Here is an 18,969-nt window from a genome sequence, read left to right as displayed (position 1 = left end):
CTGAGGTCAGAGCCAGCAATAAACAAAATATAAACTATAATTGCTCATCTTCAGATTCAGCGGATCTATTGTATCTCCTCCTTTCAGTGAACTGCAGTACAGGGTGCATTTTACCCAAAGTCGTTAGTTAACGAGTTTTTGAGATTTAGAATTTATTCCTACTACCTATTTATCATTTCCTTTCCATATTTCCTTTAATATTTATTTTTTTATCTGTACACGAAAACACAAACAAAAATCAATACTGTACCAAATATAAAGTAATATGCGCTATGAAAGATCATAGATAAACTAGAATTAGGTAATTAATAACAAACAAATTAAGAATAAGAGTGCAATTTACAAATCCCAAGTTTCGCTGGTACATTTTCAATTGAACTATTGTTGAATATATCAATATTTAAATTATCTCACATGTATCTATCTCTTGGGCCATTCCTGACTTATGTAGTCTTATGGAAAGGTCTATTAAAAGTCGATTGACTCTCTGTTCACGACTAACGTTCTGGATGGTGCATTTAGCTTAACATGGGTTTGTAAACAAAAATACCTCAACACTACGGAAACTTAGAGGAGACAAGCGTTCTATAATAATGGTTGATAACATGTTCCCCAAAAGAACAATATTGACATTTTCAAAGGCAACACAAAACAAGGCAAATCGAAACATTTTTGATAACCTCTTGGTCACAGAATTAGTGTGCTCTGTAACTTGTCTTCATGTCCAAGTCTCTAAATGTTGACGGGGTAGGGTTTGTTAAATGCAAATTTAGGTTCCATGGAATCCAATTCGAGTTTGCCCGTTCGTTCCAGGTGCAACTTCAGTATGTTATTCAAAGGGTCCATTTCATGTATGTACAAATATGGGAACACTCACTGAAGTTTGGATCTAAGTACCTGTGGAAGCTTTAGCTTCTGTGTTTCTTTTTCAAGGAATTTGTCTATGTGAATATATTGAATATTTCCCAAAATTATTTCTACGTGCGTCGTAGCGTTGAGAATAAGGAAAATTGCGGTGTGTATAGGCAGAACTACGTTTCTTGACGAAAAATCACCGACAAATGGTCCGAACACAAAACGTTTTCGAACTCGCTCACGTTTGCGATATTTTGTGGCTTTCGACGGACGTACATTAGTACCTTATTGGTAACACGGCGGCGTCTTAAATCCCGAACCCTTGTCAATTAGCGGTTGATGTACGGCAAAGCTGCCCGCTGAAATTTAATAGAATCTTTTAGAATTTGTTAACGACACGGGCTTTTTGCTTGCAGGCTGCTTTTGACGAATTCTTCACGTTTTGCTTCATATTTTGTTGGGTTAAACGTTGAAATCTTGTTGCAGATAATATTTTGTGCCTTTAAGCGTTCGAGCAATTCAACGTTACACGGAAAGAAAATCAACACGAAATTTAGGAGTTAAGAAATAAAACCTTAATTATTTTTTTGATTGGTTATAGATGTTCAATTTTCGTTTTTTCGCCGGAACTCTCCATCTTCTACACTCTACTTTCTGCCTTGCCTGAGAATTTGTCATAAGTCATAACCATTATTCCAATTTAGACATGTTAATTCTTTTTGCAATTATATAGGCCATCAACCCCCCAACCATCCCTTCAACTAAAAATTCCATTATCGACATTAAACAACGACACAACAACCGATGTATTCTACTCTTCATTAATTAATTAATAATTTTAACGTTGTATAATGTTTGTTTAGATGATTTTAATAAAACCAACGCAGTTCGTAGTGCGTTTGATTAATAAAACTAATTAATTTTTTTTTATAATTTGAATTGAATTAATCATTTGAATCTGACCAATTCTTTTTGCAAGTTGTCGCTTTTTTATTACGCCTATATAATAGGTAATAATAATAAGTAGCCCCTGAAGAAGAAAATTAACAAAACTTGGAGTGGCACCAAATTTGTATAAAAACTCCCAAACTAAATTAAAATAAACACAAAATAAATGAGACAAAATGTTTGAATTTAAAATATCTTTTATATCCTAGCTCATGCATGAAAACTGTGTAGAGAAATTACTTTTTGACGAAAATTATAAAATCTACACAAAAGGAAAAGAGGATTGAGGTTATTTAATTCAGCATTTTCCTGCATCGAAAACCAAGGCGATTTGATTTCTGCGTAACAACATCTCTATAGGATCGACTATATATATTGAGAGATTGACTATTAGATAATAAATAGAACCTAAAAACTACTTCGTACAGAAAAGATTGCTCTCGGGACATATTTTTACCAACTACTGCCGAAAAATGCCACATCCACACTGAAAACCGTCGAATTGACGGTCAGCGGCGATGTTGAGGAACTTATTTGTGAAAAGCGAGTTTTGAGAAGATTCGCGCGAAAATCCGTCTTTTTTTGAAGTCATCTTTAAAAGTATTTACACTATAGGCAAGTTTAGAATGTATGTAGTAGCTGTATGAGATTAGTTAACCCGTAGTGTAAGCATTAATGAAACAATATTGTTAAAGTTTTACAGTCGCTGAAGCCAGTCCATGTATTTTTAAAAGTATTTCACATTAACATTTATACCATAAATGAAGAAATCGGGTGAGTCACAAAATTCGCGATTGAAAATGGTTAAACCTATTGAGTAGAGAGATATTACATTTACTTTGTTTTCTTCATAAACTACTTTCTCTATTCCTTTTTGTTTCGTAAAGCTGCGGGGATATTACCCTACGGGTTTGAGAGGCATCGGATATTTTCAGAAATACTACCCACGGCTTGAATTTTGACATTTGTTGTTTTGCAAAAATGTTACTAAATACGAGGGCAACGGCAAAATTTCCCGGCCTGAATATGAAAGAAACAAAGTAGAGTAACAGTTTTTTATTATTTTTCAATATAATCCCCCTTAATTTCAATACACTTATTACATCTCTTTATTAACAACTCAATCCTTTTAAAAAAATATTCTTTTGGTTTGTCTGCAAAATGAGCTAAAACAGCCCTTTTTAACTCAACTTCGTCGTTAAACCACCGTCCACGTAAGTCCTTTTTCAAAGATCCAAACAAATAATAGTCGCTGGGGGTCATATCTGGACTACGGAAGGATGATCTATCTGTTCGAACCCACACTCTAAAATGGCAGCTTGTGCAACACCAACCGTGTGCACAGGTGCATTATCGTGCAAAAGATGCACGCCTCTGGTCAGTTTTCCTCGACGTTTTACACGTATGCAATCTCGCAATTTATGCAATAACGTTGCGTAATATTTACCATTGATAGTAGTCTTAGTTTATTTAAAATCTGTCAAAACAATTCCTTCACAATCCCAAAAGATCGTGGCCATCACCTTTTTTGTTGACTGGCAGACTCTGATTTTTCTTGGAGGTGCTTTACCCTTACGACGCCACTCCATTGATTCTTTTTTCGATAGAAGGTCATAATAGAGAACCATAGTTTCATCTCCCGTCACAATAGTTTCTATCACAGGCTTCAATTCCGACCCACAGAGTTCCAAAAAAGACCGCGCACACTCGACACGGCGTCGTTTTTAAATACCCGATAGGTTTTTAGGGACACATCTTGCACTAACCTTATGCATACCTAAATGATCATGCAGGATTCGATGATCACTTGTATCAGAAAGCTTAGTAATTTCTGAGATTTCCTCAACCTTTAAACATGGACCACTCAATACCACCTCTTCCACAAACGCAATATCTTCCGTTATGGCCTCCACTGGTCGACCAGTTCTGGAATCATCTGCAAGGGACTCCTGCCCCATTCGAAAACGTTTTGCCCATTCTTTCACTACAGAATACGAAGAAGAACTTTGGCCGTACACACTATCCAGCCTTTCATTAATAATTTTAGGTGCTAACCCTTCTTTTGTAAAAAAACTTTATGACTGTTCTATACTCAATTTGCGTTATTTGCGACATTTTTTCGTACACGTCTTGTTTAAAATGCTGTCAATAAAAAATTATTTGACACAAGACGACAAAGTTTTATAATGATACTGGAGCTGCATCTATGTCAGGTCGGGAAATGTTGGCGCTAACCTCGTACTAGTGGCCGTAGAAAAAGCATAATATGCAATACTTTACCATACAGGTTGCATAATATGATATAAAGCTGGAAGTCTCTCATATTATTTCAGTTCAGTGGAACTCTTTTTAATACTCACTTATAAATACCCAAAATTAAGAAAACTACGCTTAATCAACATCGCACGATTAAGCATCTCATTTTGCAGCACTTTTAAAAACCTAAAAATCATCAATTAAAAATACGTACGTTTTATGTTCTATATATTTACGCATAGTATATCTTTTTATATTTTATGTTGTTTCTAATTTACGCTATAATGGCAAATTTTTAGATCGAATTGAGTATGTCTTGTTACATGCTTGATAAAGTTGTAGTCTATTTCAGAAACGCCAGAAGTAATAAGTCCACTTACATCATGTTTTTCTTCGACCGGGTATTTCATAAAACGATCATTAAAATGTTATTCTTAGCATGGGTATTTCTTTTATAAAATAAAATGAGTACATCTCTTCGCTTCGCTTTTAGTGTTCGTCAATGACTTTTATTGGTCAGCCTGGACTGTTTTTCAGAGGTTCCGCTTGTCTACTGGGACAGAGAAATTGAGCGGAATAGGAAGAAATTTCACATTTTTATTATTGTAGTCAGTTGATTTTCGCCGAGCTTCAAATATAGGCGGTTTTATTTATTTATTTAGATGCTAGTAGTCTTTTTCCTTTTTTTGGGACAATTTTGCTTTCTTTTGTACAAAATAAAATTCTTGTCAATCGAATAATCCATCGTTGTTTTATTGCAACTTAAAGTTCTATACATCGAAAAAAAACACCCCTTACAATACGAGCGTAATAGGGTGAAAAAATCTGATATAATATGGATCACGAAATCGACTATTCTGCGTATATGCGCATTCTAGCACCGGATTTGACTATTCGCCTTACAATACCTCTACGTTTATACCGGATCTTAAATGTGTTTAAATTTCATATACGCTGTGGTTCTAATTAAGTTCATTATGTAAAAGTGGCCATCGGTCTTCGCCGCGCGACAACTCTGCTCCGTGTGATATATAGATAAGCGTTATAATGGAGACGTTATTGACGTGATAATCCTATCGTAAATAAACGGATGAGAAGTATGCGCCGTTTCGCGCATACGCTGATTGATAGCTCTGTGTACTTTTAACATATTTCTGCAGTTTCTTGCAATAGCTGTTGGGTCATTAAGATAACCATCTGCCGCCGGCGAGGTATATTGCCCACAATTAGCCGAGGCTGATTAAAATGTTATGTTCTTAAGTATGTATACGGCGCGGAAAGAAGCGGTAGCGTAGAATAGAGAGGTGGGGCTTGTGGCGAGACGATCGTCCTTTGTTGGCGAAATTTTAAACTCACGAACCGGCTAATTAATAGATATCATTCCGCCTATTGTAAAAATCACTTAAACATCTAAAGCGGCATTCCCATGATTAAATAAGGATTCGTTCCGGTCGGAGTGCTTTTATTACGCGTTCGCGCTGTTTGTTTTCGGTCTAATTGAATCCGATATTTTACATAATGAACTGGGTCCCGCTCCCGCGGTAATTATACGTGAATTTCGTCCGCACTTCGAGATTTCGAAAAAAAAACATTTATGTACCAAACGAGCCGCCGAAAGGCGGAAAATGATAATCTAAAATTCTGCCAACGAGCATTAAATACATGATGATATGTAACAATGCGTGTACAATGTGTCCCATTTTTGATGCTTTTACAGCGTACCTTCCTTATTAATAAAGTTAGTGTGTTGCGGTCTTCGTGACTTAAAGTTGCTTAAAAAAAAAAAAAAAGGTGTACGATAAAAGCTCGTGAATTTATAAATACAGGGTGACATTGAATATGTTGCATTTTCAGACACCTCACAACAACATTAATTAAGGTTTTATTGTCATTTTTCGTTATATGTAGTGGCAGGTAGTTTGTAAATATTAAATTTGATAAGGACACGGTGTTGTCGAAACAATTGTCATTTAAATAAATTCGTGAAAATATGAACTTTTAGTTCTTATTTATTTTTTTAGACACCTTTTGTAGTCCATTTATGCAACTGATCGAAAACGTGAAAACTGGTCTGAGTTCGTGTTTGTTTCCAATGGTGTAGTCAGTTTTCTTACTAAACTCATACATTTTGATATACAACCTAAACATTGACATTTCGTTATTATTATTTTAATTTCTGTCCCCATGTTAACCGAAAATATGACTATTATGAGAAATTGGGTATAATAGAGGTGTATTATAACATTTTAACAGTGTCAAATATTTTGGCCTATTGGACTATGGACAGCCACCACTAGTTAAGAAAATCAGATAGCTAGCATCTATTTTTAAGCAAACGAGACAAATTCTTTCAATAAAAGAAAATCTTTCCTTATACTTTGCGTTGGTTCAGTCACTTTTACTATACGGCGTTATCGGATGGGGTGGTGAGTTAGAGGTTATTCAGAAAAGAGTCTTGACCGACAGTATCCCTCAGATCGGCTTTTAAGTACTTTAAGGTATTAACTATTCGACAACTATACTATAAAATAAGTATGATTCATATGCAGAAAAACTCATTATTCAACAACCACATATCTCATGATCACTTTACTAGAGAAGAAACCATTTGCAAAGAAAATGATAAGGCAGCGAACAATTATCTATATTGGAAATAATTTATATAACATAATTACAGCTGAAATGAAAAACATTATAACATCTAAAGGGTTCGGCTGTAAATTGTCTAATTGGTTAATGAAAAATTGTCCCAAAGTTATTGACTATGTTTAAAGCTAGCAAATTCAATTAATGCAATCCATTATTTTGGTTCCTCTTCTTTTGGTCAGTTCATTTTTGTATGCTAGGACTATATATTTTATTTTTTCTCGATTATAACTCAAGCTTAATTATGTATTATCAATTCTATCACAAATGTTATTATGTCTTATTTTTTTTTCCTGTAGTTAGTAGAATCTAGCGTTATGTTGAGGTAAAAGCTTGTAACTTATAGCCAATATTATTATTATTATGATCAATTGCACACACAAGCTTATTTTGACAGGAAACACTTTTTGTAATAAATTATACAATTCCAGTTAAACAAAAATTAGCACATTCCACCGCTGGGTCATAAAAAAATAAAACTTACTGAGTAGGCTACTGGATCCTACCTAAAAAACCGAGCAACAAAGGGTATCTAAATATGCAAAACTTCTAAAATCACCCTGCATTTAAAAACCCAGGGTAGCTATAACATTTCTGTTTTTACCAACTTTCATTTAATGAAAATATAGTTTTAAGTCATGAAAGTCCCAACGCAATAATGAGAAGGAAGTAACGCCCTATCTATATCTATAATGTTCTAACCAAAACTAACCATTACAAAAATTAAGTTATGAATTTGGGAATATGATGAACATAATGTTTAATGTTTACATTGTTAAGATTATTTTGATTACGTCAATAACGCTTATACCATATATGATGCCATTTTATAATAAAAAAAGGGAGGGATCATCGAAGCGTTATTTGAAGCCTCGTTTCAATGATATATACATCTGAAATATTTTTTAGGATATTTCCATAGAAACAGAGATATCGAGGCTATGTCGCCATATAACGTTTTAATGGATAATAGTGTATTCGGTATGTTTAACCGAAATACATACTAAATATATTTTTCAACACAGCTGTAGAAAAGATATTGTATATATTGTATTGTGTGAGCTTCGTTTCCACTAAGGCTAACTTCACACATTTGCAGTATTTTAGACACGCGATGTGACCCATCGGACGTTCCGGTAGATTTTAGATACTGATGGTATTTCGACGTTTTGCATAATAGACTATTAAATGGTTTGAAGTTTTAATAAACTTTACAAAAATGTAATAGGTTAAACCTCACTTCTTTGTCACCCGCATGGGGAGTTTTTACTTATTCAGCAGAATGCTTATTTTCTCCTGTTCCACCAGTGTGTTTATTCGTCATTTTAATGATTTCGCAAAATAAAAAATATATGTTTATTTTAAAATTAGTTTAATTCCAAATAATAATTTATAAAGAAAATGGTAAAAGATACCTGTTCTGGTGGCCGTATTTAACTGATGCTGATGGAGTTATACACTACGTTACATTGTTCAAAATTCAAAATTGTAAGCGAAAAGTTCTCATTTTTCATGGGTGCCAATGCCTTACCAACAAATACTTATTTTTTTGGACATGTCCTGATAGAACCCTTAACCCTTCGAAATAGAACGAAACTTCAAATTGATTTTTTAAGTTTATCGCTCCATCAGAATCAATAATGCTAAATGACAATGTAATGTGCAAAAACGTTTGCTTTCTGTAGTACGATATAATCAACAATAAGGCCGTTTGTTTAAGGGTGCTAACCACGCCCCCTCGTTCTATCGGTGGTCACGCACACCTGACGTTTGATTAACGAGGCCTTGGTTTCCGGCGACGATGGCTCCGGCTCATGCTCGCGCCAAAACCCCCAGACTTGGTTTTTTTCGCCTCGAAGCTAATCTAGAAGATGGCGAATTAGTAGCGCAACGACGTTTAATGCTTTTATAACTGCAGGTGTCCTTTGGTGCAAATTGCGTTGGGTTTGCATCAGACCGGCGTGACTATGTCTCGTTACATAAATTGCCGCACCTGATTAACAAGAATTGTTTTCTGTCAGTCATCATAGACCTAGATGGAACCTACGACGTTTTGTTTGCTTATATCAGCTGCTGATTGTAGGAATTCTGCAACTCCCGAGGTGGTCAGTTGCAAAAATAAAAAACAAAAACGAAAAATTAAAGAACAGGGCAAAAACAAAAGCTCTTTTCGACTTATTGGCATTGTTGTGAATTAACATTTCATATTAAAATTTTAACTGTTATACTTTAGAATGCAGAAGTACTGCTGCTTAACCCGTACCGTCCGGTGCCAATCTGCTCTGACAGAACTTTAATTTCTTGGATAATGGACTAACCTTTGGATATAATATCACTAAGTGGCAGCTTCATTATAACATTATTGGGTTATTCGACGAAGAATAAAAACTATTCTGGCAATTAGCGGCAGTAGAAACCGCCTCAGCGCGTTTAGATAAACAACCTCGATTCGTTAGTATTAACATTTTAAATGCTCGGTCGCCCATTGAAGGCAATATAAACACCCTTTGCTACCGGAATCGATGTAACGGCTTTATTGTGAATCACAGCCATACAGATTATCGGATACTTCGATATGAATGCCATAATTAGACATTGGGTAAGTCAACGCGTATACGAGGGAGACTTGATTCTTAAAGGGAAATAACGTCGTATACGCGCGTATTCGTTTTGTTTGTTTTTGTTATTTTCACCAATCTATGCGGGAGTTGCAGGTTTGGTAATAATGATAATGGGTGCTATAACAGCTATAACAATGAAATTATGCCCACATTAGCAGAAAATTCGAGTCACAATTTGAATAACAGTGAAATATTTCATTTTTCACATCAGGTTTTCTTTCAACTTTTCCAGACTTCCTACTGATTACTCAGTTATAATAATAATGTGTAATAATAATTTGTAATTATTCCACATAGTCGCATTGGGTATATATAGCTCATAGTGCTACCAATTATAGTACAACCTTATAAATCGACTTGAACCAACTTCTTATTTAGCACCTAACCAGCTTTACACCACGCCTATGTTAATTTCAGTTAACCCCGGTATTTAGTAAACAGAGACCAACTCATAATAGTATTCACTTAAGCATGTCGTCCCATTAGCGATGTTGCAGCTCGTTATAAATCCGTCTTACAACAGAAGTGGCATCGAAACAGTGGCGTGATCAGCAAAGTTATCTTAGGCGAAATCCGTCGAGTAGTCTACAATTTCTTTTCATTTAAAGAATGGCCTGCTACTGAAATCGAGTAGCTTCTGATTTGCAATATTTAAAATTTATTGGGTAATACTCTAAACACCTCTGTTTAAAGCTCAGCATCTGCATTTTCTTCCGGTGGCGATTAATGACAGCAGTAAATTAATTAAAATGTTATGTTGAATATCTCGCTGGTGTTTCCATGGACGTTCATAGAGAACTAAACTTTTTTTAGTAATTATTTTTGAATGGTGTTTCACATCTTGATTTTAGATGTGTTCTCTACGTAAAACACCCTTGTTTGATATAAACATATCAAAGTGTGTTTGTCCGGCGACGCCGCTGATTATACGGAGAGAACGAAAAGAGAGAGAGGCGAATCGCATTAGCATGGGTCGCTCCTTGGGCTATATCTAAACGCCATCTTGAATAATTCCGCTTGATTCGCTATCGGCGTCGATGATCTGTCGAGATGGCAGGCAATTGTATCACGTGTTTAGATCCACAAGCTACTAAATGGAAATAGAGTGGGTTAGTTTATAACCGAGGCCGGCCGATAAAGAACGGCGTTTCTATTCAACCCAATGAAACAATTACACCGATATTATCGCCGATTGTTTTTAAATGATGCCACTATGCGGCGCGAATCCCCATGTTCCTGTCCCAAGTCGTTTGTTGGAAACACACTGCGACCAAACAAATTATTGAAAAATATCACAACGGTCTTCTTTGAGTTCAAAAATAAATCCAGCCAAATATTGACAGATCTAAGTAATTTGCATCAGTTGGAGAATATGTGTGGCTCTTCGCTAGGATCGAATTGCCTCTGCTAAAAGAGTGAAAGTTCATAATTTTTATAGCGCCGTAGTTAAGGCTTTGATTATGTTGATTGTGTGCTTTTAGGCATTTTGTAAAGTAACAAAAAAGTTAACATTTCTTTTCTAATTAGTTAGGAAAATGATGATCTGTAATGGGTTTAAAGAAAATGTTAACATCATCCATATTTATTCCGAGGAAAGAACTAAATTTGCCGAAACGTCGAAAATATAAGATATTAAAATTCTTATTCGCAATACAATCCCTTAGTTTATGTTTTGTTGTAAACGATTCTCAACGGTCCAAATTGGGTTGGTTAGTCTGGTTAGTTTATCTTTGCTTATTACATCTTCATGTGCGGTTAAATCTCCTGTTTGATATCTGGTGTAGAGTACGATGTTATTTACAGTCATTTCAAAATCAAAAAATACCATTATACAGGGTATTTTCAAATTGAACGTCTTTATTTTTTGGTCCATTATAAGAAGAAAACTTCGTTTTACCTTGAACGTCTACACTCTTCAGATAACGAGAGGTATATATTTTTTAAAATAATTTTTAATAGTACCACTGATGCATCTCTCTAGACGTTCTAAATCTAATCAGTATTTATTTATAATCAGATTTCATGTCGTTCTTCAGTTAAGATAAAATATTTTCTTTTTAAGGTTCAAGTTGTAACTGATCCCTAAATGGGCAGAATATTACGTTACAAAATTATTACCTTGACTTTGACTAATAAACAATAAAAGGTCCCAATTGTTTTGTTATCACTTAGATATTACTAATCTATCTAATAATATATTATGTAACGAAAAATTCTTTAATTAATAGCAGATTCGACTCCAGATACACAGATCTCTTAACCAACATATATAGAGAAGTCACAGCAGTTAAAATTCATGATTGAGCAAAACCAATATACATATAAGGAGAGATTTCAGAGTCACATAAACTTTTTAACCAGCCTTTAGACGAGACTCGGACGAAAAAAACTATAGAAAGTATGTGGCCAGTACTTGAAAAATCTAAGATACGAGGATCATATAGCCTTAATAATTGGTAAAAAAGACGAAAGGCCGGAATGTAGTGGACACAGTGGCTAAAAATATAGGTCTTAATATGAGCTAGACCAAAACTAAAATCATAACCAACACAACACAGAACAGACAAGAAAAAATAAAACGAGTTGATGTGTTTGTTGTATATGGGACAAATTGTTAAACTTATCAAACAAATCAAACAGAAACGAGGTGCATAGTGAAAATGGAAATCCCCAGCTCACAACATCACAATAAAAGACGGTGGAACAAACGTAAAGAAACAAAACAAAAATAAACTGGAGACCTTGGGAAAATAAATTATAGACACACATCTCAAATGATATGCTTGGATCATCTGAAAAATGCATGCATGCTGAATATGCTGATAAAGAAGGCCTGAAGAGGATTAAATAGATGAAGAAAGAGAGAGAGAGAGAGAGATAGAGAGAGATTATATATATTATCTATATTTTATTCAATTATTTATTTTTTTAAAGACTTTACCGCCCTCTATGTCAAAAGTTAAGTTTCTTGAGACGTGCATTCATAAATGTTGGGTGGCTTATTTCTTAAAATGGCACCAAACATCACCCCCTTCCATATTGACGTTCGTTTCTGCACCTTAATTCTCGAAGGGGAGTCAGGCCTATTTTCACGTCACTTTTCCTTAGTACTTCTACTCTCAGAAATGAATTCGCCGCCGTGCTGAACAACTCCCTGTGGAATAAAGATTCGTGCGATATCCTGAAATCCGGGTTAACACTCTTGTTGCAGTTTCGTTAGCGGACGCTGAGTTAATGAAAACAATGACGCGGCGTATTTCTGTATACGGTGTCACGGTCACGATTTCGACTTCCTTTTTATTAAAGTTAATTTATCTGGAAAGGAATTTAATAATACGTCCGAATGTTGGGCGCACGATTCAGATGTCTGTCGTGGCGGGAGCATTTAGCACGGTGCTGCTGTGGGAGAAGCGTAAACGATTGGAGGTCGTGGGACACCAAATTGACCTTATTATTTTAAACGCTTGCATATATTTCAACAACGAAGACATTAAACCGTAACTAAGATCCAGTAATTTAGTCGTTAATGTGGACAATGGTCATGTGGAGTTGACACCTAAAGCAACTATTTTTCGCATCTCACAATCATATAATTTCATGACTTATTAGTAGATTTAATTAAAGTACCATACGCCATAAAAATCAGTACTAGCTGATAGCCAGCATAGACAAACAGAAAACAGACCCTTCGAAACCCTGTTCAATTGCACTGAAGAGCCTTACTTTTTAAGAAATTGAGCTAGTGGTGCCGTTTAAAAGGTCATGTCTATTTTTTGTCATGGACTGGTAGGTGACATTTTTTCACTTCGATTTTAATTGTTTAGGTTATTTGTGTGAGGCAACGTCTTGTTTGTATATTTTTGAGTTTGAGTTGGTAATGGTAATGGTAAATGGTATAAATACAAGCAAAAAATGTCCTCTGATATTGATAAGTGTAAAAATGGCGGTGATAGTACGAAAAAGAGGAGGAAAACCGGAAGCATGTTTCAAGTTATGAAAAATTTACGACTACAGTCTCACGAAGAAGGGCCGCGATGCAACTGCAGAAGACTGACTGAAGACTTAGTTTTTTGAAAATATAACCAGCCCAGAGAGAAAACAAGTTTTAACATATTTTAATAGTTTGGGTACAAACGACGCGCAAAATGCTTATTTGGTTAAATCCATGACTTTTGTGCCAGTTCAAAGACGAACACGTCGTCAAGCTTATGAAAAAGTAAAATTTAACGATGCTTATTTTGCTTGTAACATAAGGCTTAAACGCGACTGGGTTGCAAAGTTACAAGAACGTGTGGAAGACAATCGGGGAATGTATAGTTCCAAAGATGGGAAATTCTATCCAAAATCTTTGAAAGTTGTGTGCAACCACATAGGTTGGTTAAAAATTCGATTATCTTATTACAGGTTGCACGAATCTAAGAAAAAATATGTGGCAGAAAGTTTGAACATTAAATGTTCAATTTCTGAAATATAGGCAAATTTTATCACAAAGATTTATTTGTGCTTTGGGTATTCAAGAACAGACTCATTTTCAGCTTCGTCACGAATTCCAGGCAAAATTGAAAACACTAAATTCTGAAAGAGGTGTATCAGAAATTCGCAAACGTTTTTGCGATTCAGCGGGCGTTCAAAATAAGAATTATGTTTCGCTTTCTACATTATGTAGTATACAAAACAAAATTTTTGGGATCGATCAGAATAACATTGCCGAATGCGACAAAAATATGGGAGTGAATTTAAAAATCCATATAATTAAAAAATTGATCCTTTTGTAAATCACAGATATGTCAAAAAATGTCCCTTTCCTATACAGAAAATTAAACAAATAGAATATATTCGAGAGCATTCAAGGCTTATCAAAACCCCATTATTGCAGTAAAGTCCAAAAGAACCTCAGCACTCAAAAATGTATTACCAGAAGGGGAGGTCCACCACCAACATATACCGGTAAGTCGCCGTTTATTTATTAAGAAGAGTAATTAATTAAATCGTTTATACAAGTATTTCTAATCGTTTTATTAAGTTCACACCTGATGAGGCTGATGAAGTTTCGCAAAAATGATGTTTAGGTCTATTACACTGCCCTACCTTACCACTAGAATTTATTATTATATAATTGGGGTAAGAAAGTATTTTTTTACTTTTTCTAACTTATAATATTACCAGTGATTCCGTTTTAGCATTTCTGTAAGTTTTTCAAGCCAATGGCCAACAACTGGAACTTTCGGACATTCCATGTTTTTTTCGTTTTTTTCTACAGTTAAGCATATTTTGTATTTTTTTCTGTTGTCTTTAAAGGTTTTACTAAAATTAGTTACGTGCTTCATAGAATGAACTTCAATTTCAGTAAGTTATTGAGCCATAAGTATTAAATATTCAATTTTCTCAAAACAAAAATAACGTGACATTCCTTGTTTTTTTTCCTTCAACCTTCATATGTATGTATGTATGTATGTAAAGTACTTGTATGTTTTTACAAAATTACGTTAATTTGTCTACTAGATTTGTATTTGCAGCTTCTGAATTGGTTATTTTATGTTTAATTAGGGTTTAAGAATGACGATTGACTAATTTACTTTATTAATATTTTATTACGATTTAATAGATGAAAATTTTCAAAACTAACCTATAGCCTGTGGAGAAAAAATACTTAATAATTAGTCGATTAGTTCATATAAGTTGTGAAACATTTTTCATATTTCCTATTATGTTGTTTGTCTTCATATTATATTTGCAAAAACAGTTTTGGACTAGGTAAATACAAGCATATACAGGAAAATAGAGTCAATAGGCGACAAAGTTTTAAAGTATAGCTCGTTTTTAAATACACATAATTTTTTTTTGCTAAATCTTTTAAAAATATAAAATTAAACGAAAGAAAAAATAATTAAAGAAGTAACATTAATATTTATATTTCTTGCCGAAGTTCTACAGTCAAAATTCACTTGTTTTCCAACAAAATTTACGCATATCTTCCTTAGTGTCAGTACTAAATGGTAATTATTAGAAAAAAGAAAAAGCAATATGAACATTACTTTTTACAAAACTTCTGGATTCCTCTTGCGTCGAGTCGAACTTGCTGACGTTTCGCCAATTATCCTGTTGACTTCTTCAGAGCTTGACTGAAACTGGCTCTTATTTTACTCTGTACTTGCTTATATATTGTTTGAGGGGGCGGAGCTAAATGAGCGGCATAAACACCGTCTCGGATGACTGATTCTGAGTCGCGGTTAAGATTGTTAGGTTGTTTATAGATTCCTATAGACTCTAGGATTTTTCGTTGGTAGAAGAATTGATTACATGTAAGAATTATAGTTTTATTGAATAAAATTTTATGTCCGGTTTCATGATTATGTTCGGCAACAGTTGATGAGTTTATTTGTCTTGTCTTTTGTATTCTTTGAGCCTAGTTGATATTTTTCGTCTGGTTTCTCCAATGTATTCTTTGCCGCATATACATGGAGTTTACAGCATTCCAGGCGATTCAGGTCTTTACCTTTCACCAATATGGGAATCAGTCATCCGAGACGGTGTTTATGCCCCTCATTTAGCTCCGCCCCCCTCAAACAATAGAGAAGTAGGTACAGACTAAAATGCGAGCCAGTTTCAGTCAAGCTCCGAAGAAGCCAATAGGATGATTGGCGAAAGGTCAGCAAGTTCGACTCAGCAAAAACCGACGCAGGAGGATTCCAGAAGTTTTATAAAAAGCATTACAGTAGCATCTGGAAGTTACTTTGAAAAATTAACTTGAATATTATAGCTCCCTAATCTATCTTTTAGTCGGTCTTTGTGTGAAACTGAACATAATTACTTAAACAATGGTTCAAAAAGCTGCGGAAACTCATGTGGTAATATGATTGCATCTATATTCATGGCTATCACATCGATACCAAACTTTAAAAGTTTAAGTAACGATAACCACGAAAGAATGTCGGATAGTTTGGTTGGTTCCAAAATATTCTTCGTAATTAACTTCTTTTCATTCCCGTACCCCATGAGGCGACTCTGACCTAAGTTGCATTTCAGACCTCAAAACGTTTTTCATTTCATAAGCGTTCGCATTTTTATTAACAAAAGAAAACGATAAATCAGTTTAAATAAACGAAGAGAAAATTGTTTGCCTCGACGCGGACGCTATTTGCAATAAATTCGAACCTTTATTATCATGGTACCCCCTTTGGGTCCATTGAAAGATACCGGGCCGCGATGCACTTAAAGCTTTTCGTCGCAAAATTTTTTCGTAAAGCGAAAGTTGATTTTGGATTTGCTATGAACACAGTACATCGTAAGTGTGCTACGCGAAATAAAATGTTCAAGGTACGCTATTTTTAAATTTGAAATGCGTTTTATGATATCGACTTATAACACATTTACATTTTCTACGTACTTTTATTTTATATCGCTTCCAAAGCCAACTACTAATTTAATGTGTTTAAATAAAAAAAATAGATTTTTGTGCTCAAATATGACATAAATCAAATAGAATTCGAAAAATTTTCCAACGATATACGACAAAATGACTTTCAAAGTCACCATTGCAGACGTTATCTCCACGAAAAGACTTAATTGTCTATATACCCATAGTAACACAAAAATGAAAGAAAAGCAAATTTATTAACAATATAGGCTATTGCCATTTCACATTTCTATATCCTTTAAAGTTATAATTATAATCTAATTATCTAATTATATATTAAATGATTATAATATTTCAATATTGTTATTACAAATTTCCTAGCTTAAGACCAAATGTACAATGTAAAATATTGTGAAGTTGGACAAATTAATCTGCAAAATGCTGATGATTATTTTACTTGACCTCGTCATGATATTTAGACAGATCTAATTTTCATTTTGTATTTATACTAACATTTAAATATGTATATAGTGGCATACAAAGTCGATATGCTTGAATGCTATTTAGCAAAGTCCAGCCAGTGTACGTGCTCAGAAAACACGGAACAAGGTTTAAGTTTGGCAATGTTGCACATGAAAATATTTTTCAATTATTCAAAAATTTGGTGGATATGAATTTCGCTCTTGTTATATTACTGATAACTGATAAGGAAGGCAGTGCTTTAACAAAAAAGATTTGAGTTTTTCCACTTTTTCCATTAATCCTTAACGGTCCTCTAACTCTATTTAGAAATATGCTGTTTTCAACAAAGGGCCCCATTTAGAAAATTCAAATATTTTATGATGTTCAAAACTTAAAGTAACTTAAAGTAAGCTTTCGCATTTCGTTTGATGCAAACAAATTAAAAAAAAAGTTTGTCTACTTTCTACTCTAAAATACGCTTTTGTGTACTGATCAAACGCGTGAAAAGTGTCACTTGATGACATGAGTTTCGTAAGTTACGGTTCCGAATCATTTCGGACATTTCCGGTGCTTTAGTCACGAGTTCGGGAGCGATCGAATGTTTTCGGTAGATTTTAGCAATGGTATTTTGACGTTCTTACAGTCAGACCACAAGTCGTACTGTTTTGAAAAAAGGTATCGAAAAAAATATGCGCGTAGTATAGTACAGTATGCACACTTTGCATATTTGAGAATATAATAAAAAAAAATCCTTGATTTAAGACTGTAATTTCTGAGATAGGGTAGAGGGCGACAAAAAAATGCCTATCGTGTACCTACAGATAATAAGGAACACGCATTCTAGAATTAATCCTTCTATATACACGAAGTTATTTTTTGTTTGTTGATTTATTTTCTGTATAACCTGTATATGCGTATTTGGTTCCCAAGCTAACCGATGCGGAAACTTTGGTCAATCAATATTGTTGTTAACTTTTATCCTTTATCTTTCCTGACAGAGCTTGGAACGTACGTAGGCACATTTAACACACACACGAAAGGCTGAACTTTATGTGGCTTGCGGGATCGGGAGTTGGCTAGTTAACCTCCAGCCTTCCAACGGATATATATCCCACGTCCGGATTCGGGGTTATTTATCATGAACATGGAAAACAAATTAATGAGCGCGGACAGAAACGTGCGCCGTTTTGTTGTCGATCGTTATAAACGCCGAAGCTATAGTCAGAACGGTGGGAGCGACCTGTAGTCGCCCACACTGTAAAGGGCTCCTAATGTTCTTCAGCGTCGCGTTGTAGCACGAATGAACCAACCTTTTAAAATCAGTTATGTCGTCAACTGTGAAAATATTTGCAACATATCTTTTATATTTTATTTTATGAAAGAAAGTTATTGCCCATAAAAAGTTAATTTAAAATAATTATGAAAATATTTTGTGACTAAGACGAAAAATTCATCCAATTTTTTTATAAACCTTTAATCTAAAAGTAGATAATGCATAAGAAACTGTAAGAAAATGAAGCTGCATTTCACGTGACAAATAATAAAACCAGATTTTGAGTATCACTTAAGAGGGAATATATATATATATATATATATATATATATATATATATATATATATATATATATATATATATATATATATATATATATATATATATATATATATATATATATATATATATATATATATATATATATATATATATATATATATATATATATATATATATATATATATATATATATATATATATATATATATATATATATATATATATATATATATATATATATATATATATATATATATATATATATATAT

The sequence above is a fragment of the Cylas formicarius genome, unplaced genomic scaffold, assembly GCF_029955315.1.
Source record: "Cylas formicarius isolate icCylForm1 unplaced genomic scaffold, icCylForm1.1 PGA_scaffold_4__25_contigs__length_36172078, whole genome shotgun sequence".
NCBI classification, from domain to species: Eukaryota; Metazoa; Arthropoda; class Insecta; order Coleoptera; family Brentidae; genus Cylas; species Cylas formicarius.
Note: the sequence above shows the minus strand (reverse complement) of the source record.